This window comes from Pongo abelii, chromosome 22, assembly GCF_028885655.2.
Source record: "Pongo abelii isolate AG06213 chromosome 22, NHGRI_mPonAbe1-v2.0_pri, whole genome shotgun sequence".
Taxonomy (NCBI): Eukaryota; Metazoa; Chordata; class Mammalia; order Primates; family Hominidae; genus Pongo; species Pongo abelii.
The window spans coordinates 23916361-23941372 of NC_072007.2; the positions used below are offsets into that span (position 1 = coordinate 23916361).

The 25012-nt window shown below is 35.2% G+C and overlaps 1 protein-coding gene across 2 annotated transcripts in view; it reads right to left on the reverse strand.

Moving 5' to 3' along the window:
* LIPI (lipase I) overlaps positions 1-25012 on the reverse strand; it is a 105685-nt gene that overhangs the window by 72996 nt on the left and 7677 nt on the right. Inside the window, exon 1 of one of the 2 annotated variants that reach the window (XM_054542830.2) lies at positions 18630-18647. The exons of the other annotated variant lie outside the window; for it this stretch is intronic. The gene's annotated coding sequence lies outside the window, so the exon portion shown is untranslated. Of the gene's footprint in view, positions 1-18629; positions 18648-25012 lie in introns of those variants that run through there. 2 annotated transcript variants of the gene reach the window in all.

Sequence of the window (25012 nt, forward strand, 5' to 3'; positions counted from 1 at the left end):
AATAAATATTAATATAACATGAATGTTGAGATCATAAGTTGACACAACATTCCTTTGAAATTTTGCATGTGTGTTTACTGTACACAAAAACTTAACAAATCCTTTTCTTAATTTTCTTTCTAGGACTTACAAACCATTTGTAATAAGTGTAAAGACATTAATCGCTGGGTTATGTATAATGGGACAAAAATGTAAAACATCTTAAATCTCATCCTTATAGTATTTTCATCCACGTGTGCATTCTATTACTATTAACTATCTATCTATATATTGCTCTATATACTTATCTATCTACCCTAGAAAGAACTAGGGCAGAAAATAAAATAACTAAACCAGATGAATAGCAATAGTCATTGCTAGACAATGAAATGATGACTGCCTTTTGTTTTCTTTTTCACAGATTTTTGTGATTCTATTTTTTTTCATAATAAGCAGATAATCCCCATAGTGGTTTTTTTTTCCAGATGATAGTATATGTTCTTACTGCTTCTAGCCCTTTAATTTGATAAGAATATTTAGGAAATAATTTTTCAATCCATACCAAAAATTAACAAAAGTATTAATGCACTTTATGCCAGTAATTCCACTTTAAAGAATCTATCCCAGAAAAACATAGCAAAACAAGAGGTAACATGTATTATTTTAATACTGAGATAACATGCATTTCTTACAATAATTCTAGTTTTCAAGTATATACACAATATTGTCACAAATGATTAGATGAAGAGAAATAACGAAGGCAATGAAGGAGAAGCAAGACTTGCATTCCATTCCTATGTTAACAGCTGAGAGATATTTGGAAAAATTATTTCATTTGTTGTAAATATCAGAGAATGAGGAAGAGAAATATATTGAAACACAATACAATATGAATGCATGCTATACTGTGCAAATTGTGTGGGAAATCTATACATCCACCTTCCCACCACCTGGAATTCTGACAAGAATTTAATACATATCAATACCAATCAATACATCCAAAGTGCTGGTCCACTCCAAGCTAAAGTCAATTTTACCTGGCCCTAGAATGAGTAATGAGGAATAAACCAGTAGGATCCTGGTGATAAATATAAGAGAAAGAAATCATCACCTAATATAATCAACAAATATATCTGTTACCTATTAACAGATATAAAATATTTTTCATTAGAATGCAAGAAAAAATACATCTCAAAAACCGGAGCAGGAGTAAAACATACAAAAATTAGCCAGACATGGTGGTGCATGCCTGTAATCCCAGCTACTTGGGAGGCCGAGGCAGGAGAATCGATTGAACCAGGGAGGCAGAGGTTGCAGTGAGCCGAGATCGTGCCACTGCCCTCCAGCCTGAGCAACAGAGCAAGATCTGTTTTAAAAAAAAAAAAAATAAGAAAACAACAATAGGATCAGATGAAAAACCGAGTAATGAAATATTCCAATTCAGAAAAAGTAAAAATGCAATTGCAAAATTAAAATTTGCATTATAAATGCTATAACAAACATGGAAAGCTCTTCTTATAGTAAGAAATGAAGAAAGAAAGATATTAAAATTATTAAGGGAAACATAGATATAGGACAGTGTCTGCTTATTCAAATTAAAAATGATTGCTGTTCCCCTGAAGTGGGGGTGGCAAACACTTGAGGGTAAGAGAAAGTAGCAGCTACAACAACTAAGGAAATCATTGTATACAGGGGTTTGCACATGAAAAAGGCCCACCATAATCTAGATAAAATCAGTTAATCAGACTCACCAAGAGACTTCATAGAAACTGGTTTGGATTTCGATGAAAGAGAAAAATATCCTAAAAATATCAAGGCAGAAAATCCAAGTTACAAATCTCTATTTGTATGAAGGAATAAAGTTATAATGACTTCATAATTCTCTTTTTTAAAGCAAAACATGAGATAGATAAAAATGTCATAAAGTGGAATGTTTTGTGGCCTAATAATTTTATACCTTTCCTAAAGTACGCCACTCATAAAAAGCATAGTTCAGTCCCTGACATTGTCACTATTAAATAAATGTAGATTTATCAAAGACAAGATCCAGAGAAACCTTCAGTATACAAAGATTGAAAATGAGTATGGAATAAAATTAGATGCTGATTTTAAATTTATGAAACTGGGTAAAACATGAATGCAGTATCAAAAATCATTCTTGCACAGTATTTCCAAATTATACTAACAAGATGAGATATAAGTTAAAAACATAGAGGAAGTAAGCTTGTTGCAAAAATTCATCAACTGAGGGATTTGCAAGGTTATTATTTTTCAACATTCATAAATACATAAGTAGGGGTTTTAAAAAGATATTAAAAACCTCAAATGTTAACTGCTGTGCTATGTAAAATAGTACACATGAATTTCTACACACCAAAAAATATTAAGTTATAGCAAACAGTGTATACATATACAAGAAGAAGTGAAAATGGAAATACATAAAGTAGAAAGAATGAAACAAAATAATGAAATTACACTAGAGAAAAGAATATATATAATATGTGAGCAGTTCTGTACCTTGCCTATTAAAAAGCAAAAAATAAAAATAAACTTGTTTTAAAAAGTAACAAGATATTTAAAGGAGGTACACAGGCAATTTTAAATAAATAGAGAACTAAGTATATGCTATACAAAATAAAAAGAAAATAGCTTGGTGTGTTATAGTGCAATAATGGCACCAATTCACCACTCCTGAATCCATCTCATTTCTCTTAGAAATTTTAGTTACATCATAAGTGGGGTGACTTGTTCCACTCCTTGATATGGACACAAATGTAGGGCTTGCCCTAGAAAATAGAACCTTAGGAAACTTAATGCAAGCAGAGGCTTAAAATCAGCTTGTGCATATGGGCTTGGACGTCCTAACCTCTGCTATCACCACAAAAGTATCCCTAGTCTGGCCTGTTAGAAAAGGAAAGACAGGTGTAACAGTGCAAAGTCCTCCAATGTGCTAGGTTCTAGTCACCCCAGCTGACTGACAGTCATTCAATAGCCAGACATACATTGAACCAAGAAAAACAGTGTTAACTTAACCAACTCCCATATGACTCCACAAGTGTGAGTAATAGCTGCTTAACATCAAATCCCACTGAGGGTTAAGAGTTTTATTTTATTTTTATTTTATTTTGGCATTACTGTGACATCATATAGTCGATTTCATCAGCAACATTAATATCAAGTAAAGAGAATAAAAACAAAAGTCATCAAATGATACAGTGGGCGCAGTGGCTAACGCCTGTAATCTCACTACTTTGGGAGGCCGAGCTGCATGGGTCACCTGAGATCAGGAGTTCGAGATAAGCCTGGACAACATGGTGAAACCTCATTTCTACTAAAAATACAAAAATTAGCTGGGTGTGGTTGTGGCGCTTGTAATCCCAGCTACTTGGGAGGCTGAGGCAGGAGAATCGCTTGAACCTGGGAGGTGGAGGCTGCAGTGACCGAGATCACACCACTGCACTACAGCCTGGGTAACAGAGCAAGACTCTGTCTCAAAACAAACAAAAAACCAAACAACAACAACAACAGCAACAACAAAAACAGTTATCAAATGACACAAGTTAAACTAATGTATTGTCAAACTCTTAAGGAACATTAAATTGATTCAATTCTGCTAGATTTAGGAATAGAAAGAAAAATAAAATTCTAGACAACAAAAACTTACAGGAATCCCTGATGAGATTATAAGTGGACTCTTCAGCAGAAAACTTTGCAGGGCAGAAGGCAATGGAAAGATATATTTTAAATGTTGAAAGAAAAACTATCAACCTAGAATTCCATATCCAACAAAATTATCCTTTAAAAATGAGGATGAAATTAAAACATTCCAACATTCCCACACAAGAATAAGCTGGGAATTCCTTACCTCCAGACCCACTCTACATGAAATGTTAATGCAAGTCCTTCACATTTAAAAGAAAGTATACTAGACAAGTAACTAGAAGTCATACAAAAATCCAAAAATATAAGGTTCTGTGGAAAAGACAAATATATGACAAATAAAAACAATTTTGCATTGTAACTTTAGTTTTTATTTTGTACAGGGCTTAAAAGACAAATGCATAAAAATAATTATGAATGCATGTTAATGGGTACACAATATATAATGATGTAATTTGTGTCATCGGTAAAATTAAGTAGGGGAGAGTGGAACTGGAAAGAAGTAGAGAATTTTGTTATGGTATTGGAGTTAAGTTAGTATCAATTTTAAAAAGGTAATGATTTTTGGCTATTATTTGTAATCCTCAATGTAATCACAAAGAAAACATCTATAGAATATTTAAGAAAGAAAATGAGAAGAGAATCAAAACATGCTGCTACCAAAAAAATCAATTAAACACAAAGAAAGGCAGTAGTGGAGGACATGAGGGACAAAAAAGCTTTAAGACATACAGAAAACTAATAACAAAGTGGTAAAAAATAAGTGCTTTGCTATCAATGATAATTTTAAATGTAGGTAGACTAAACAACCCCCCCAACTGAAAACATATTGGCAGAATGAATAAAAATCAGGATCAGACTATCTGTTATCTACAAGAGACTCAGTTTAGGTTTAAAGACATATAGGTTGAAACTTAGAGAATGTAAAAAGATATTCAATGCAAAATGTAACTAAAAGCAAGCAGAAATGCTGCACTAACATCAAGCAAATTAACTAAGTTAATATCTGTTACAAGAGACAAATATATTAAAATGCTGAAACAGTAAAAATTCTTAGAAGAAAACAAGGGGGAAACATTCATACCTTGGATTTGGCATTGATTTATTGAATGTTACAAGAACAGAACCACAGGCGACAACAAAAAAAAAAAATGAGTAAATTGGACTTAATCAAAAGTAAAACTTTTATGCATCAAAAGACATTATCAACAAAGTAAAAAGGCAACCCACTGAATGTGAGAAAATATTTATTAATCATATATCTGATACGGATTAATTCCAGAATATTATAATGAACTGCTATAACTCAACAATGAAAACACAAACAACCCAATTAAAACTGGGCAAAGAACTTAAATAGACATATCAATGAAGATATCCAAAAGTTCCATAAGCTTACGAAAAGAAGCTCAATATCACATCACTAATAATTGGGGAAATATAAATCAAAAGCATAATGAGATGCCACTTCCTACCTATTATGATACTTGCTAAAAACACACACACAAAAAAATGGAAAATAACAACTGTTGGTGAGGATGTACAGAAATTGGAACCATTGTGCATTGCTGATGGGGATATAAAATGGTGTAGCTGCTGTGGAAAGTGGTATGGTGGCTCCTCAAAAATTGAAAATAAACTTACCATATTATCCAGCAATTCCACTTCTGTATATACACCCAAAAGAATTGAAAACAGTAACTGGAAAATACATTTGTATACCCATGTTATAGAAGCATTATTTACAATAGCTAAAAGGTGGAAGCCACACAAGTATCCATCAACAGGTGAATGGATAAACAAAACCTGGTAGATATCTAGAATGGAATATTGTTCAGCTTTGAAAAGGTGAAATTGACACATACTACAATAAGAATAACTTTGAAGACATTATGTCAAGTGAAAATAAACTGAACATAAAAGGACAAATACCATATGATTCAATTTAAATGAGATACTGAAAGCAGTCAAATTTATAGAGACAGAAAGTAGGATTGTGGTTGCCCTGGGCTGAGGGAAAAGGGGAAATGAGGAGTTATATTTAATAGATATAGAGTTGATGGGTACAGAATTTGAGTTTTGAAAGATAAAAAATTCTGGCGATGGATGATGATCATGGTTGCATGACAGTGTGCATGCAGTTAATGCCACTAACCTATAAACTTAAAAATGGCTAAAATGATCATTTTTTTCTGTGTGTTTGACCACAATTGAAAGAAAACAAAACATTCAGAATCCAAGTCCTGTCATTATAGATATCTCATCCCAGATTTGCCTTACTGCTGTAAACAACCAGAACAGTGGATAAAATATATGGGAAAAAAATTTAGACACTGGACAACAAAAAACACAGAATTGTGATTGCTGAAAGGGAAGCAATGTATTTGAACCCTATAAACTCACAGCTTTCTGCTTAGAGGCCGTTTCCAGACTGCTGTTTAAAAAGGGCTCAATTAATCAGAGTATAGCAGTCTTGTCAAGTTGAGGAGAAACATCAGACTCTGGGAAGTCTGAGACAACTAGAATTTGAAAGGCAAAGTGTCAGAGAGGAAGGAGCGAGGCAGAAGAAAAGCTCTGAAATCTGCATAAGGGTCTCTTATATCTGGATGTTGCTGGATCCACATGTTGCTGGATATGATCCTTTGCATACATGGGATAGAACCACAAAGAGCTGAAAGCTGAACAATTTTCAAGGTCACATTAGACTAGGAGAGATTGAAGTTGCAACCAGGCAAAGTAGGAAGACCTTAATAAACGGCAGGGACATTCAGTAGGATCCCTAGAATGGTCAGACTTTAGTTTAAATGGCACTAAACCAAGTCTAGAATAAAAGAGAACTTAGAGCCATCCTCCTTCTCTCATTCTCCAAGCTCTGCTTGCTTTCATTCAGCCTCATTATCTGGCAAAGGACAGGCGATGTATATAAAATATTTAAGGAAAATGTTAACAATCTTGGCATAGGCAAAGGACTCTAAGATACACAGCAAGCATGAAACAGAAAAAGTGACAAATTGGACTTTTACATAATAATACATACCTTCTAAAAGGACACTTAAGAATATGAATATGCAGACTTGTGTATCTGAAAAATACTTGTATCTATACTAACATGTATATGTATTATAATACGAAAATTCAATGTTTCAATCAGCAAAAGAATTAAAGACATTTTACAAAAGATGGCATAATGTCTAAGAAGCTCAAGAAATAATACTCGACATCACTAGTCATCAAAACAATGTGAATTAAAATCAAAATAATATACCACTACATACCCAGGAGAATGGCTAACATTAAAAACTGACAAAACCAATGAGGATGTAAAGCAACTGAAACCCTTGTACATTGCTGGGGGAAATGACAAAATGATACAATTATTGTTAGTTTCTTATAATGTAACATGAACTTACATGACCCCAAAAATTAACTTGTGGATGTTAATGCATGAGAAATAAAAACATGTCCTTACCACATTTATGAGTTCATAGCATTTTCTTTTTCTTTTTTTTTTTTTTTTTACATAATGACACCAAATTGTTTAAAAAAAATCAATCAAGAATTATACGGGTAAATAATCTGTGGCATGTCTGTGTAATTTAATACTACCCAGCAATAAAAAGAAATAAACTTCTTATGCATGCAAAAACTTTGATGAATCACAAAAGCATTATGCTGAGCAAAAGACTCCAGAAACAAAAAAGCACATATTTTAAATTTTCATGTATATGAAATTCTACAAAAGAAATATTTAATCTAGTGTCATAAAGAAGGTCTGGGTTATATCAAACCAGAGGTATAGAAGGGATTAATTGCAAAAAGCTAACTAACTTTTAAGGGTGCAGGAAATGTTTTATATCTTGACTTTGTGGTTGTTATATATCATAAGAAGTATGGTGCACCTATTTTTTCAAAACTCATTAGGCCTGGTGCAGTGGCTCACATCTGTAATCCCAGAACTCTGGGAGGTCAAGGCAGGAGAATAGCTGGAGGCTAGGAGTTCAAGACAAGCCTGAGCAAGGTAGCAAGATGATGTCTCTACAAAAAAAAAGTAAAAATCCAGGTCTGGTAGTGCACATCTGTGGTCCTACCTACTCAGGAGGCTGAGGTACGAGGATTGCTTGAACCCAGAAGATCAAGGCTGCAGTGAGCCATGGTAGCACCACTGCACTCTCGCCTGGGCAACAGAAGGAGAACCTATCTCAACAACAACAACAAAAAATAATCAAAGTACATTTAAATATGTGTACATTTTATTGTATTTATAGTAAACATCAATTAAATTAATTTTTAAAAACTTATAGTAAAGGTCCAATGTTTTTTCAAATGATAGAAAAAATGTAAAGTTCAACAAATAATTCTTAAAACCTGGAATAACCCTAATATCAAACATAAAGATAGGACAAATACACACACACCAGATAAATGAGATATAAGTCATTCCAACCCATACAACAATCTAATGGCAAAATTCCCAAATCACAAAAATACAGAGCAAAAGAACAAAAAATTAATATATACTATTTTAAATATAAGTTAAAATAGAAATACAATTTATTAAAATAACAGAATGCTTTTTTATTTTATGCCAGTTGAAATCATCATACTAATGATAAAACACTAGTGCATATTTCTATTAAAATTAAGAAAGTATAAAAAGTGTCTGCTATCATACTACATATTATTTTTTAATATTCTAACTTAGCATTAAGATTTGAAAAGTAGGAAGCTAAAAATCATGATAAAATGTTGCAGGTGCTGACAGACAAAATAGCCAGGATAGAGGATAATGTAACTGACTGGCTAGAGCTGAAAAACACACTACAAGAATTTCATAATGCAATCACAGGTATTAATAGCAGAATAGACCAAGCAGAGGAAAGAATCTCAGGGTTAGAAGACTGCCTTTCTGAAATAAGACAGGCAGACAAGAGCAGAGAGAAAAGAATGAAAAGGAAGAACAAAACCTCAGATAAATAGGGATTATGTAAAGATACCAAATAAATCTATGACTCACTGGTGTACCTGAAAGAGATGAGGAGAATAGAACAAAATTGGAAAACATATTTCAGGATATCATCCAGAAAAATTTCTCCAACCTACCGGAGAGGGCAACATTCAAATTCAGGAAATGCAAAGAACCCCAGTAAGATACTTCACAAGAAGATCATCCCCAAGACACATAATCATCAGATTCTCCAAGGTTGAAATGAAAGAAAAATGTTAAAGGCAGCCAGAGAGAAAAACCAGGTCACCTACAAAGGGGAGCCATCAGACTAACAGAGCACCTTTCAGCTGAAACCCTGCAAGCCAGAACAGATTGGGAGCCAATGTTCAAGATTCTTAAAGAAAATAAATTCCAGTCTATAATTTCATATCTGGGCAAACTAAGCTTCATAAGCAAAAGAGATATAAGATCTTTTTCAGACAAGCAAAGGCTGAGGGAATTTGTTACCACCAGACCTTCCTTACAAGAGCTCTGGAAGAAAGCACTAGATATGGAAAGGAAAGATCATTACCAGCCATTACAAAAATATACTGAAGTACACAACCAGTGACACTAAAAAGCAACCACATAAGCAAGTCTGCAAAATAACCAGCCAATATCATGATGACAGGATCAAATCCACATATATCAATACTAACCTTAAATGTCAATGGGCTAAATGTCCCAATTAAAAGACACAGAGTGGCAAACTGGATAAAGTGCCAAGACCCATTTGTATGCTGTCTTCCAAAGACCCATCTCACATGCAATGACAAACATGGGTTCAACATAAAGGGATGGAGAAGAATCTACCAAGCAAATATAAAACAGAAAAAAAATAGGGGTTGCAATCCTAGTTTCTGACAAAACAGATTTTAAACCAACAAAGATAAAAAACAGACAAAGACATTACATAATGGTAAAGGGTTCCATTCAGGAAGAAAGTCTAACCATCCTAAATATATATGTACCCAACACAGGAGCACCCAGATTCGTAAAGCATGCTCTTTCTCAGAGACCTTCAAAGAGACTTAGAATCCCACACAATAATAATGGGAGACTTCAATAAACCACTGACAATATGAGATACATTATTGAGACAGAAAATTAATAAGGATATTCAGGACCAGAACTCAGCACTGGGTCAAATGGACCTGATAGATATCTCCACATAAAACAATAGAATATACATTTTTTTCAAGGCCACATGGCAAATACTCTAAAATCAGATACATAATTGAAAGTAAAACACTCCTCAGCAAAGCAAAAGAAATGAAATCATAACAAAAAGTCTCTCGTACCACAGTGTAATCAAATTAGAAATTAAGACAAAGAAATTCACTCAAAATGATACAATTACATGAAATAGAGTAGCCTACTCCTAAGTGAATCCTGGGTAAAATTAAGGTTTCAAGAAATTATTTGAAACTAATGAGAACAAAGATGCAACATACCAGAATTTTTGGGACACAGCTAAGGCAGTGATAAGAGAGAAATTGATAGCACTAAATGACCACATCAGAAAGTTAGAAAGACCTCAAGTTAACAATCTAACATCACAACTAAAAGAACTAGGGAACCAAGAACAAACAAATTACAAACTAGCAGAAGACAACAAATAACCAAAATCAGAGCTGAACTGAAGGAGACTGAGAAATGAAAAACTATTCAAGAGATCAATGAATCTAGGAGGTGGTTTTCTGGAAAAAAAATACAATAAATAGACTGCTAGCTAGACTAATAAAGAAGAAAAGAAGAGAAGAGTCAAATAAACAGAATCAGTAACAAGGGTGATATTACTACTTAACCCACAGAAACACAATCATCAGAGAATATTATGGACACTTCTATGCATATCAACCAGAAAATCTAGAAGAAATTGATAAATTCCTGGACAAATACATCCTCCCAAGACAGACTCCAGGAAGAATTGGAATCCCTGAACATACCAATGATGAGCTCTGAAATTTAGGAAGTAATAAATAGCCTACCAACCAAAGAAAAAAAAAAAAGCCTGGGAAAAGTCTGGGACCAGATGTATTCACAGCTGAATTCTACTAGATGTAAAAGAAGAGCTGGTACCATTCCTACTGAAACTATTCCAGAAAAAATGAGGAGGAGGGACTCCTCCCTAAATCATTCTATGAGGCCATCATCATCCTGATACCAAAATCTGGCAGAGATTTAACAACACCACAAAAAACTTCAGGCCAATATCCTTGATGAGTATCAGTGCAAAAATCCTCAACAAAATACTGGCAAACCAAATCCAGTAGCACATCAAAAAGCTTATCCACCATGATTAAGTAGGCTTTATCCCTGAGATGCAAGGTTGGTTCAACATACACAAATCAATAAATGTGATTCATCACATAAACAGAACTAAAGACAAAAACCACATGATTATCTCAACAGATGCAGAAAAGGCCTTCAATAAAATTCAACATCGCTTCATGCTAAAAACTCTCAACAAACTACATATTGAAGGAACATGCCTCAAGATAATAAGAGCCATATATGACAAACCCACAGCCAACATGATGCTAAATGGGTAAAAGCTGAAAGCATTCCCCTTGAAAACCAGCCAAGACAAGGATACCCTCTCTCACCACTCCTATTCAACATAGTTTTGGTCCTGACCAGGGCAATTAGGCAAGATTTGAAAGAAATAAAAGGCATCCAAATAGGGAGAGAGGAAGATGAACTACCACTGTTTGCAGACAACATGATCCTATCTCTAGAAAACCCTATAGTCTCTGCCCAAATGCCTCTTAAATTGATAAAGAAGAACTTCAGCAAAGTCTTAGGATACAAAATCAATATGCGAAAACCACTAGTATTCCTATACACCAACAAAGTCAAGCCTAGAGCCAAATCAGGAATTAACTCTCATTCACAATTGCCACAAAAAGAATAAAATACCTAGGAATACATCTAACTAGTGTAGTGAAAGATCTCTACTAGGAGAACAACAAAACACTGCTCAGATAAATCAGAGATGACATACAAAAAAAATCGAAAAACATACCATGCTCATGGATAGAAAGAATCAGTATCATTAAGATGACCATACTGCCCAAAGCAATTTATAGATTCAATGCTATTCCTATTAAACTACCATTGAGATTATTCACAGAATGAGAAAAAAAAAACTATTTTAAAATTCACATGGAACCGAAAAAGGGCTCAAATAGCCAAGGCAATCCTAAGCACAAAGAACAAAGCTGGAGGCATCACACTACCTGACTTCAAACTATACTACAGGGCTACAGTAACCAAAACAGCATGATCCTACTACAAAAAGAGACACATAAACCAGTGGAACAGAGTAGAGAACCCAGACATAACGCTGCACACCTACAACTAGCTGATCTTCAACAAACCTGCCAAAAACAATGGGAAAGGATTCCTTATTGAATAAGTGGTGCTGGGATAACTGACTAGCCATATGAAGAAGACTGAAACTGGACTCCTTCCTTACATCATATACAAAAATTAACTGAAGAGGGATTAAAAACATAAAATGTAGAACCCAACGCTATAAAAACCCTGAAAGACAACTTAGGCAATACCATTCAGAACATAGACACAGGCTAAGATTTCACGACAAAGAAACCAAAGACAATTGCAACTAAAACAAAAATTAACAAGTGGGATCTAACTAAACTAAAGAGCTTCTGCACAGCAAAAGTAACTATCAACAGACTAAACAAACTACAGAATAGGAGAAAATTTTTGCAAACTATGCATCCGACAAAGGTCTAATATTTAGAATCTATAAATCTATAAGGAACTTAAACAAATTTACAAGAATAAAAACTAACAACTCCATTAAAAAGTGGGCAAACGACATGAGCACTTTTCGAAAGAAGACTTACACGTGGCTAACAATTACATGAAAAAAAAAACTCAACATCACTGATTAGTAGATAAATGCCAATCAAAACCAAATGAGATATCATCTCACACCATTCAGAATGGCTGTTATTAAAAAGTCAAAAAATAACAGATTCTGACAACGTTGTGGAGAAAAAGGAACACTTACATGCTGTCAGTGGGAGCATAAATTAGTTCAACCATTGTGGAAGACAGTGTGGCAATTCCTCAAAGAGCTAAAAAACAGAACAACTATTCAGCTTAGCAATCCCATTACTGTGTATATACCCAAAGGAATATAACTCGTTCTATTAAAAAAACACATGTTCACTGCAGCACTACTCACAATAGCAAAGACATTGAATCAACCTAAATGCCTATCAATGATAGACTGGATAAAGAAAATGTGGTACATCACCCTCCCAAGACTAAACCAGGAAGAAGTTGAATCTCTGAACAGACCAACAACAGGCTCTGAAATTGAGGCAATAATTAATAGCTTAATAACCAAAAAAAGTCCAGGACCAGATGGATTCACAGCCGAATTCTACCAGAGGTACAAGGAGGAAGTGGTACCATTCCTTCTGAAACTATTCCCATCAATAGAAAAAGAGGGAATCCTCCCTAACTCATTTTATGAGGCCAGCATCATCCTGATACCAAAGCCTGGCAGAGACACAACCAAAAAAGAGAATTTTAGACCAATATCCCTGATGAACATTGATGCAAAAATCCTCAATAAAATACTGGCAAACCGAATCCAGCAGCACATCAAAAAGCTTATCCACCATGATCAAGTGGGCTTCATCCCTGGGATGCAAGGCTGGTTCAACATATGAAAATCAATAAATGTAATCCAGCATATAAACAGAACCAACAACAAAAACCATATGATTATCTCAATAGATGCAGAAAAGGCCTTTGACAAAATTCAACAACCCTTCATGCTAAAAACTCTCAATAAATTAGGTATTGATGGGACGTATCTCAAAATAATAAGAGCTATCTATGACAAACCCACAGCCAATATCATACTGAATGGACAAAAACTGGAAGCATTCCCTTTGAAAACCGGCCAAGACAGGGATGCCCTCTCTCACCATTCCTATTCAACATAGTGTTGGAAGTTCTGGCCAGGGCAATCAGTCAGGAGAAGGAAATAAAGGGTATTCAATTAGGAAAAGATGAAGTCAAATTGTCCCTGTTTGCAGATGACATGATTGTATATCTAGAAAACCTCATCGTCTCAGCCCAAAATCTCCTTAAGCTGATAGGCAACTTCAGCAAAGTCTCAGGATACAAAATCAATGTACAAAAATCATAAGCATTCTTATACACCAATAACAGACAAACAGAGAGCCAAATCATGAGTGAACTCCCATTCACAATTGCTTCAAAGAGAATAAAATACCTAGGAATCCAACTTACAAGGGATGTGAAGGACCTCTTCAAGGAGAACTACAAACCACTGCTCAAGGAAATAAAAGAGGATACAAACAAATGGAAGAACATTCCATGCTCATGGGTAGGAAGAATTAATATCATGAAAATGGCCATCCTTCCCAAGGTAATTTATAGATTCAATGCCATCCCCATCAAGCTACCAATGACTTTCTTCACAGAATTGGAAAAAACTACTTTAAAGTTCATATGGAACCAAAAAAGAGTCCATATCGCCAAGTCAATCTTAAGTCAAAAGAACAAAGCTGGAGGCATCACACTACCTGACTTCAAACTATACTACAAGGCTACAGTAACCAAAACAGCATGGTACTGGTACCAAAACAGAGATATAGACCAATGGAACAGAACAGAGCCCTCAGAAATAATGCGTCATATCTATAACCATCTGGTGTTTGACAAACCTGACAAAAACAAGAGATAGGGAAAGGATTCCCTATTTAATAAATGGTGCTGGGAAAACTGGCTAGCCATGTGTAGAAAGCTGAAACTGGATCCCTTCCTCACCCCTTATACAAAAAGTAATTCAAGATGGATTAAAGACTTAAATGTTAGACCTAAAACCATAAAAACTCTAGAAGAAAACCTAGGCAATACCATTCAGGACATAGGCATGGGCAAGGACTTCACGTCTAAAATACAAAAAGCAATGGCAACAAAAGCCAAAATTGACAAATGGGATCTAATTAAACTAAAGAGCTTCTGCACAGCAAAAGAAACTACCATCAGAGTGAACAGACAACCTACAGCATGGGAAAAAATTTTTGCAATCTACCCATCTGACAAAGGGCTAATATCCAGAATCTACAATGCACTCCAACAAATTTACAAGAAAAAAAAAAAAAAAAAACAGCCCCATCAAAAAGTGGGCGAAGGATATGAACAGACACTTCTCAAAAGAAGACATTTATGCAGACAAAAAACACATGAAAAAATGCTCACCATCACTGGCCATCAGAGAAATGCAAATCAAAACCACAATGTGATACCATCTCACACCAGTTAGAATGGCAATCATTAAAAAGTCAGGAAACAACAGGTGCTGGAGAGGATGTGGAGAAATAGGCACAGTTTTACACTGTTGGTGGGACTGTAAACTAGTTCAACCATTGTGGAAGTCAGTGTGGTGATTCCTCAGGGATCTAGAACTAGAAATACCATTTGACCCAGCCATCCCATTACTGGGTATAGACCCAAAGGATTATAAATCATGATGCTATAAAGACACATGCCCACGTATGTTTATTGTGGCACTATTCACAATAGCAAAGACTTGGAACCAACCCAAATGTCTGTCAATGATAGACCAGATTAAGAAAATGTGGCACATATACACCATGGAATACTCTGCAGCCATAAAAAAGGATGAGTTCATGTCCTTTGTAGGGACATGGATGAAGCTGGAAACCATCATTCGCAGCAAACTATCACAAGGACAAAAAACCAAACACTGCATGTTCTCACTCATAGGTGGGAATTGAACAATGAGAACACATGGACACAGGATGGGGAATATCACACACCGGGGCCTGTTGTGGGGTGGGGGTAGGGAGGAGGGATAGCATTAGGAGATATACCTAATGTTAAATGACGAGTTAATGAGTGCAGCACACCAACATGGCACATGTATACATGTTTAACAAACCTGCGTGTTGTGCACATGTACCCTAAAACTTAAAATATAATAAAAAAATAAAGAAAGAAAGAAAATGTGGTACATACACACCATGGAATACTATGCAGCCTTAAAAATGAATGAGATCATAGCCTTCGCAGGGACATGAATGGAGCTAAAGGCCATTATCCTTAGCAAATTAACACAGAAACAGAAAACCAAATGCCACATGTTCTCACTTCCAAGTGGGAGCTAAATGCTGAGATCACATGGACACATGGGGGAGAACAACACACACTGGGCCCTGTTTGTGGGGGTTAGGGGGAGCGAGAGCATCAGGAAGAATAGCTAATGGATGCTAGGCTTAATATGTGTACTGGTATAAATAAATGTAGTGGTATTTAATTCAAAAATTTTCAGTTATATGATATAATCAATTCCTATTTTTTGAAGCGTGAGTGGGTTTAAGCTGGTTTAAACTAGGTTCCTATGATTTGCAAATTAACTAGTCTTTTTTTAAAAAAAGAGGTAGAAGGGTTGGGGAGGAGAGAGAGAAAAGAAGGAAAAGAGAACAGAAAGAAGAGGAAAAGAAAAAAAGAGGAAAAAATGAAAAAAGAAATTTTTAAAAATATAGTACTGAAATACACCATGACTGAACATAAGCATTAATATCTTGAAGTAAATTCTGCTCAAATTAATTTATATGTGCAATGCAATTCTAAAATAATGTCTCAATACAATAACTAAGGAGAGACAGAAAGTGTATAAGAAAAATAAATGACATTTTGAAGATAATAGGACTATGATTAAAATTATATTCACATAATAAACCAATTAAAAAGAGTCCTGTGAAACAGAACAAAAAATTGATAGGCAGTTTAATGAAATAGAATGGGGACACCCATAAATATACCATTTTAGCTATAATAATTATGGCAATTAAAAGCAGTCAAAGGTGATGGATTTTTAAATAAACAATGCTAGGATAATTATTTGATTCTAGTTATATTAAAGTATTCCATGTAAAAGTAAAATTATATGAACTAGAAGAAGGATACAGTTCATATATATATGATCTCAGATTGAAGAATAATTTTTCAGCATAAAAACAAAGGAAGAAACCAGGAAGCCAATAGATTTCATAGCACATACATTTAAAACATCTGTACATAAAGAAACATTATAAACTAGAAAAAAGACAAAAAATGAACTATGGAAGTGTTTTCAATATAAGGTAGGAAAGGAACAAATATACATATACAAAACTATAAATGAGAAAAAAGAAAAAGAATACTATAGTTGAACACCAGGTGAGGGATATAAACAGATATTTTCTAAAATATTCAAAGAGCTCATAAATATATTAAACATATGCTTAGTCTCCTTAAAAAATCAATAAATTTTAATTAAAATAAAATTACTATATCATTTTTACCTTTATACTCATTGACTACTAACATTAATGTATATCGCAATATTTCAGTACAGAATATTTAGGATTCAATTAAATACACGGAAATTAGAGACTGGAAAAATAAATTATCATGTATTTCTAAGATGGGGACTATGCAGCATTTAAGAAATTATGTTTCTGAAAACTAAGGATAACATCAGAAAACACGTATAATGTAAAATGAAATACAATAAGAAGATAATGAAAACCATACACATGAACCATATGAATATATATTTCTATATATACAGCCCATATTTATATAGTACTAATTTTATCCATGATATAGCATATATATAATACACTGTAAACACATGTATATATTTGTGCACATACCTCCCCCCCCCACACACACATCTTTATTGGGTAAGATATTAACCAACACAAATGTAGTTTGCAGTGATGCTGATTAAATTGTGTTCTCAGTTTATCTGTATTTCTCTGTGTGATTTCTATTGTCTGTATTTTAATATTTTTTAGTTTTCTATATCTAAAATATTCATTTCTTAGTTTAATGAGAAAAAATAGATTTAATAGACTTCAGTTAATTAAGAATAAAAATTGCCAAAACGAATGGTATCAGCAAAAAACTGAATATATCTAAAACAGAAAGATTAGTATTAATTTTTTTACCTGTTTGAAAAATTAACAAATTGAGGATCTGAGAAATAGACTAAGTAACTCTATTGTGATTCAAAATTCACTAGCAGGTACATAATACAGGATTTTATTTCCAAAGACGTAGGAAGATAATGACTCTAGCAGTAATCTCAACAGAGAGGTAAGCTGAGAAATAATACTGAAAATCTTATTAGGTTTCAAATTACAGAAGCAGCAAAAATGTTAAAAATACCAAAGACACATGGGGAAGTTATAAATAATCATTGTAGATCGTCCAGCATTCTCTCTGAAACATATTTCCATTACAGTTACAATGCCTGTGAAATTGAGAGCAAGGAGATTAAAACAGTCCAGAGGCAGGCATAGTGCTCTGGACGTGAGCAGCTGAGACTCAAGTACCTCTAGCCTCTCTCAAACATCTCTTGTGACTCTGAGCAAGTTATTTTACCTCTCATCTCTGAGTCTTAGTTTCCTCATGTTTAAATGGAAGGAGTTGAAAGAAATGGTCTCCTGTTACTGTAACATTCTTTGATTTCAAATGCTTTTTCATGCTGGGCAAGCTGCTGAGACAAGTTTGTCTTGCAATTTTCAGTGTTTTCATTATTGATTTTATGGTGTATAAAGATAACTTAGTTTGTAATCAAAATGAACAAAAAAACCACTAGTTTTGCTGACTCAAGAACAGAGAGCCTTAAAACTTAGCCATGAAAAGCTACAATCCTCACACATCTTAGAAAGATTTAACCCTTTTTTTCTGATAATCTAAACCCCCATTCTCATCCCAAAAATCCTACATGAAAACCTCCTTCATTCTCTTTCCTCATTTCTGGAAAAAAATGGATTTGTTAATAACAACAATATTAACCATATGATAATAATTTATATTTAGCTATCACTTCATGGCAAACCCAGTGTTGTTCTATATTTCCTCTTCTTTTCTTCATTTTATATATGAATAAGGTGAAGTTAAAAGAGATTACATGATCTCAGGCACACAACTAGAAGCCACAGGACATTTCTGGGTGAGAACTGGAAAGCATGAGCACTATATTTTTGGCACAAGTTATTATATAAACATTTGAGCAACATAAATAGGACCCTATCAGAAGTTCACTAGCTCTTGTGTATTCCTGTGTAATAAGAAGGAAGACCCTTTTGGGCCAGCAGAATTCCAAGTACGAAACAATTGACCCACTTTATGCTACGAAGACAGTGGCTTCTATGGCTGCAGAGCCGGTTAAGACACAACACTGTAGGTAAAATGTTAAAATCCCTGAATGCTAGTGGCAGAAAGCAAAATAAAAGGCAAATATAGCTTTAATTATGTAGTTGTGAAGCAATCAAAACACACATTTAGAAAGAATACAAAATTATAGCTAGATAGGAGAAATAAGTTCTAGTGTTCTACATCACCGTAGAATGACTATAGTTAACAATAATACATAGTTTCAAATAGCTAGGAGGATATTGAGTGTCCTCAACATAAAGAAATGATAACTGTTTGAGATATCAATACGCTAATTACTTTGATATGATCACTATGCATTATATCTATCAAAATATTACTATGTACTCTAGAAATAATAGGTCCAACTATGTCAATTAATTTTTTAATGAAAAAACAAGATAGCAACTCATTTATGCAAATGTTAGGAAAGCTGCTGAAAATGAATCTGACTACACAAGCAAAATAAAGTAGGTGTCTAACAAGTCTTTGTACCAGGAATTCCCAAGAATGATTTTAAAAATGGATGTGAAAAAAAAAGACTGGGAACATCAGAATTTTCAGAATGTAATTTCCTGGGGCCATCCCCAGAGATTCTGATTAGGTAGATATATCTGCATTTTTTAAGTGGGTAACCCAGAGAATTCTCATATGGTAGTTCATGAACCACACATGGAGAAGTCTTACATCTGGAAATTATCTAAAAGAATTAAAGAGAAAATGAACATGGAAAAAAACACAGTGGATTATTCTAACCTAATTTATATTGCTTTCTATGTGACCAAATCAACATTTATGTTACCTTCTTTGAGCTTCACGATAGAGTGAGATAGTATTACAGCTATTAACTGCATTTAGAGGGTTAAGTGACTTGGCACAAGATGACATGCCACCAGGACATGAATCTGGGTCTTTTAGTTCCAAATTTCATTTTCTTTCACATGATCCTTGTTCAAAGAGATTTTGGTACAATAAATTAAAATTCCTTGAGGGCATCTGATTTTGGTAAGTCAAGAAAAATTAAACATGGATCATATCAGAAAAATACTGACACAATTTAGAGAAAAATAATGATTTTGTTGAGGCACTCAGCTCAGAATCCCATGGGTTCTGGAAAGATTACTGCCCTACAAACAGGCTTCTAAAGTTCTATAACTTCCAATACCCTTATTACTCCAAGGTGGTCCGCGTACCCATAGGCATCACCAGAGAGCTTAGCAGAATTGCTAATCTTGGGCTTCACCTCCAGCCTATGGATAAGAATTCGCATTTTTATCACATACTACAAGTTCTGTGACTTTACAAAAATAACTCCATTTTATTCTGTATTTCACTTTCCTCAACTGTGAAATGAGAAACCTGAATTAATCTACCTTTAACATCTCTTCCAAAGCACACAGGAGTGGGAAACTGTCCTGTGGTCAAGTCTGGTTGGCTAGCTAAGAATGTTTTTTACATGTTTAAATGGTTGGGAAAAAAATCAAAATTATAATATTTGGTGACATGAAAGTTACAACAAATTCAAATGTGAGTGTCCATAAATAAAGTTGTATTCATGCACATGCACCTTTACTTGTTTATGCATTATCTACTGCTGCTTTCTTGCTTTGGTGACAAAGCTGAGTAGGTCCAAAAGAGACTGTACGGCCAACAAAACCTAAAATATTTACTATCTGGTCATTTACAAAAATATTTCCTGGCTGGCTCAGTGGCTCATGCCTGTAATCCCAGCACTTTGGGAGGCTGAGAAGGGCAGATCACTTGAGCCCAAGAGCTGGAGACCAGCCTGAGTAACATAGCGAAACGCTGTCTCTCCAAAAATTACAAAATTAGCCAGGCATGGTGGTGTGTGCCTGCAGCCCCAGCTACCCTGCAGGCTGAAGCCAGAGGATTGCTTGAACCTAGGAGGTCGAGGCTGTAGTGAGCCATGAACTTCACACTGTACTCCAGCCTGGGTGACAGAATGAGACCTTGTCCAAAGAAAAAAACCAAGGCTCGAGAACTACGTGAAGAATGCAGAAGCCTCAGGAGCCGATGCGATCAAATGGAAGAAAGGGTACCAGCCCTGGAAGATGAAATGAATGAAATGAAGCGAGAAGGGAAGTTTAGAGAAAAAAGAATAAAAAGAAACGAGCAAAGCCTCCAAGAAATGTGGGACTATGTGAAAAGACCAAATCTACGTCTGATTGGTGTACCTGAAAGTGACGGGGAGAATGGAAACAAGTTGGAAAACGCTCTGCAGGATATTATCCAGGAGAACTTCCCCAATCTAGCAAGGCAGGCCAACATTCAGATTCAGGAAATACAGAGAACGCCACAAAGATACTCCTCGAGAAGAGCAACTCCAAGACACATAATTGTCAGATTCACCAAAGTTGAAATGAAGGAAAAAATGTTAAGGGCAGCCAGAGAGAAAGGTCGGGTTACCATCAAAGGGAAGCCCATCAGACTACCAGCGGATCTCTCGGCAGAAACCCTACAAGCCAGAAGAGAGTGGGGGCCAATATTCAACATTCTTAAAGAAAAGAATTTTCAACCCAGAATTTCATATCCTGCCAAACTAAGCTTCATAAGTGAAGGAGAAATAAATTACATTACAGACAAGCAAATGCTGAGAGATTTTGTCACCACCAGGCCTGCCCTAAAAGAGCTCCTGAAGGAAGCGCTAAACATGGAAAGGCACAACCGGTACCAGCCACTGCAAAATCATACCGAAATGTAAAGACCATCGAGACTAGGAAGAGACTGCATCAACTAACGAGCAAAATAACCAGCTAACATCATAATGACAGGATCAGATTCACACATAACAATATTAACTTTAAATGTAAATGGACTAAATGCTCCAATTAAAAGACACAGACTGGCAAATTGGATAAAGACTCAAGACCCATCATTATGCTGTATTCAGGAAACCCATCTCACGTGCAGAGACACACAGTAGGCTCAAAATAAAAGGATGGAGGAAGATCTACCAAGCAAATGGAAAACAAAAAAAGGCAGGGGTTGCAATCCTAGTCTCTGATAAAACAGACTTTAAGCCAACAAAGATCAAAAGAGACAAAGAAGGCCATTACATAATGGTAAAGGGATTAATTCAACAAGAAGAGCTAACTATCCTAAATATATATGCACCCAATACAGGAGCACCCAGATTCATAAAGCAAGTCCTGAGTGACCTACAAAGAGACTTAGACTCCCACACATTAATAATGGGAGACTTTAACACCCCACTGTCAACATTAGACAGATCAACGAAACAGAAAATCAACAAGGATACCCAGGAATTGAACTCAGCTCTGCACCAAGCAGACCTAATAGACATCTACAGAACTCTCCACCCCAAATCAACACAATATACATTTTTTTCAGCACCACACCACACCTCTTCCAAAATTGACCATATACTTGGAAGTAAAGCTCTCCTCAGTAAATGTAAAAGAACAGAAATTATAGCAAACTATCTCTCAGATCACAGTGCAATCAAGCTAGAACTCAGGATTAAGAATCTCACTCAAAACCGCTCAACTACGTGGAAACTGAACAACCTGCTCCTGAATGACTACTGGGTACATAACGAAATGAAGGCAGAAATAAAGATGTTCTTTGAAACCAATGAGAACCAAGACACAACATACCAGAATCTCTGGGACGCATTCAAAGCAGTGTGTAGAGGGAAATTTATAGCACTAAATGCCCACAAGAGAAAGCAGGAAAGATCCAAAATTGACACCCTAACATCACAATTAAAAGAACTAGAAAAGCAAGAGCAAACACATTCAAAAGCTAGCAGAAGGCAAGAAATAACTAAAATCAGAGCAGAACTGAAGGAAATAGAGACACAAAAAACCCTTCAAAAAATAAATGAATCCAGGAGCTGGTTTTTTGAAAGGATCAACAAAATTGATAGACCACTAGCAAGATTAATAAAGAAAAAAAGAGAGAAGAATCAAATAGATGCAATAAAAAATGATAAAGGGGATATCACCACCGATCCCACAGAAATACAAACTACCATCAGAGAATATTACAAACACCTCTACGCAAATAAACTAGAAAATCTAGAAGAAATGGATAAATTCTTCAACACATACACCCTCCCAAGACTAAACCAGGAAGAAGTTGAATCTCTGAATAGACCAATAACAGGAGCTGAAATTGTGGCAATAATCAATAGCTTACCAACCAAAAAAAGTCCAGGACCAGATGGGTTCACAGCCGAATTCTACCCGAGGTACAAGGAGGAGCTGGTACCATTCCTTCTGAAACTATTCCAATCAATAGAAAAAGAGGGAATCCTCCCTAACTCATTTTATGAGGCCAGCATCATCCTGATACAAAAGCCTGGCAGAGACACAACAAAAAAAGAGAATTTTAGACCAATATCCTTGATGAACATTGATGCAAAAATCCTCAATAAAATACTGGCAAACCGAATCCAGCAGCACATCAAAAAGCTTATCCACCATGATCAAGTGGGCTTCATCCCTGGGATGCAAGGCTGGTTCAATATATGCAAATCAATAAATGTAATCCAGCATATAAACAGAACCAAAGTAAAAAACCACATGATTATCTCAATAGATGCAGAAAAGTCCTTTGACAAAATTCAACAACCCTTCATGCTAAAAACTCTCAATAAATTAGGTATTGATGCGTCGTATCTCAAAATAATAAGAGCTATTTATGACAAACCTACAGCCAATATCATACTGAATGGGCAAAAACTGGAAGCATTCCCTTTGAAAACTGGCACAAGACAGGGATGCCCTCTCTCACCACTTCTATTCAACATAGTGTTGGAAGTTCTGGCCAGGGCAATTAGGCAAGAGAAGGAAATCAAGGGTATTCAATTAGGAAAAGAGGAAGTCAAATTGTCCCTGTTTGCAGATGACATGATAGTATATCTAGAAAACCCCATTGTCTCAGCCCAAAATCTCCTTAAGCTGATAAGCAACTTCAGCAAAGTCTCAGGATACAAAATCAATGTACAAAAATCACAAGCATTCTTATACATCAATAACAGACAAACAGAGAGCCAAATCATGAGTGAACTCCCATTCACAATTGCTTCAAAGAGAATAAAATACCTAGGAATCCAACTTACAAGGGATGTGAAGGACCTCTTCAAGGAGAACTACAAACCACTGCTCAAGGAAATAAAAGAGGATACAAACAAATGGAAGAACATTCCATGCTCATGGGTAGGAAGAATCAATATCATGAAAATGGCCATCCTTCCCAAGGTAATTTACAGATTCAATGCCATCCCCATCAAGTTACCAATGACTTTCTTCACAGAATTGGAAAAAACTACTTTAAAGTTCATATGGAACCAAAAAAGAGCCCGCATCACCAAGTCAATCCTAAGCCAAAAGAACAAAGCTGGAGGCATCACGCTACCTGACTTCAAACTATACTACAAGGCTACAGTAACCAAAACAGCATGGTACTGGTACCAAAACAGAGATATAGATCAATGGAACAGAACAGAGCCCTCAGAAATAATGCCACATATCTACAACTATCTGATCTTTGACAAACCTGACAAAAACAAGAAATGGGGAAAGGATTCCCTATTTAATAAATGGTGCTGGGAAAACTGGCTAGCCATATGTAGAAAGCTGAAACTGGATCCCTTCCTTACACCTTATACAAAAATCAATTCAAGATGAATTAAAGACTTAAATGTTAGACCTAAAACCATAAAAACCCTAGAAGAAAACCTAGGCAATACCATTCAGGACATAGGCATGGGCAAGGACTTCATGTCTAAAACACCAAAAGCAATGGCTACAAAAGCCAAAATTGACAAATGGGATCTAATTAAACTAAAGAGCTTCTGCACAGCAAAGGAAACTACCATCAGAGTGAACAGGCAACCTACAAAATGGGAGAAAATTTTCGCAACCTACTCATCTGACAAAGGGCTAATATCCAGAATCTACAATGAACTCCAACAAATTTACAAGAAAAAAACAAACAACCCCATCAAAAAGTGGGCGAAGGACATGAACAGACACTTCTCAAAAGAAGACATTTATGCAGCCAAAAAACACATGAAAAAATGCTCACCATCACTGGCCATCAGAGAAATGCAAATCAAAACCACAATGAGATACCATCTCACACCAGTTA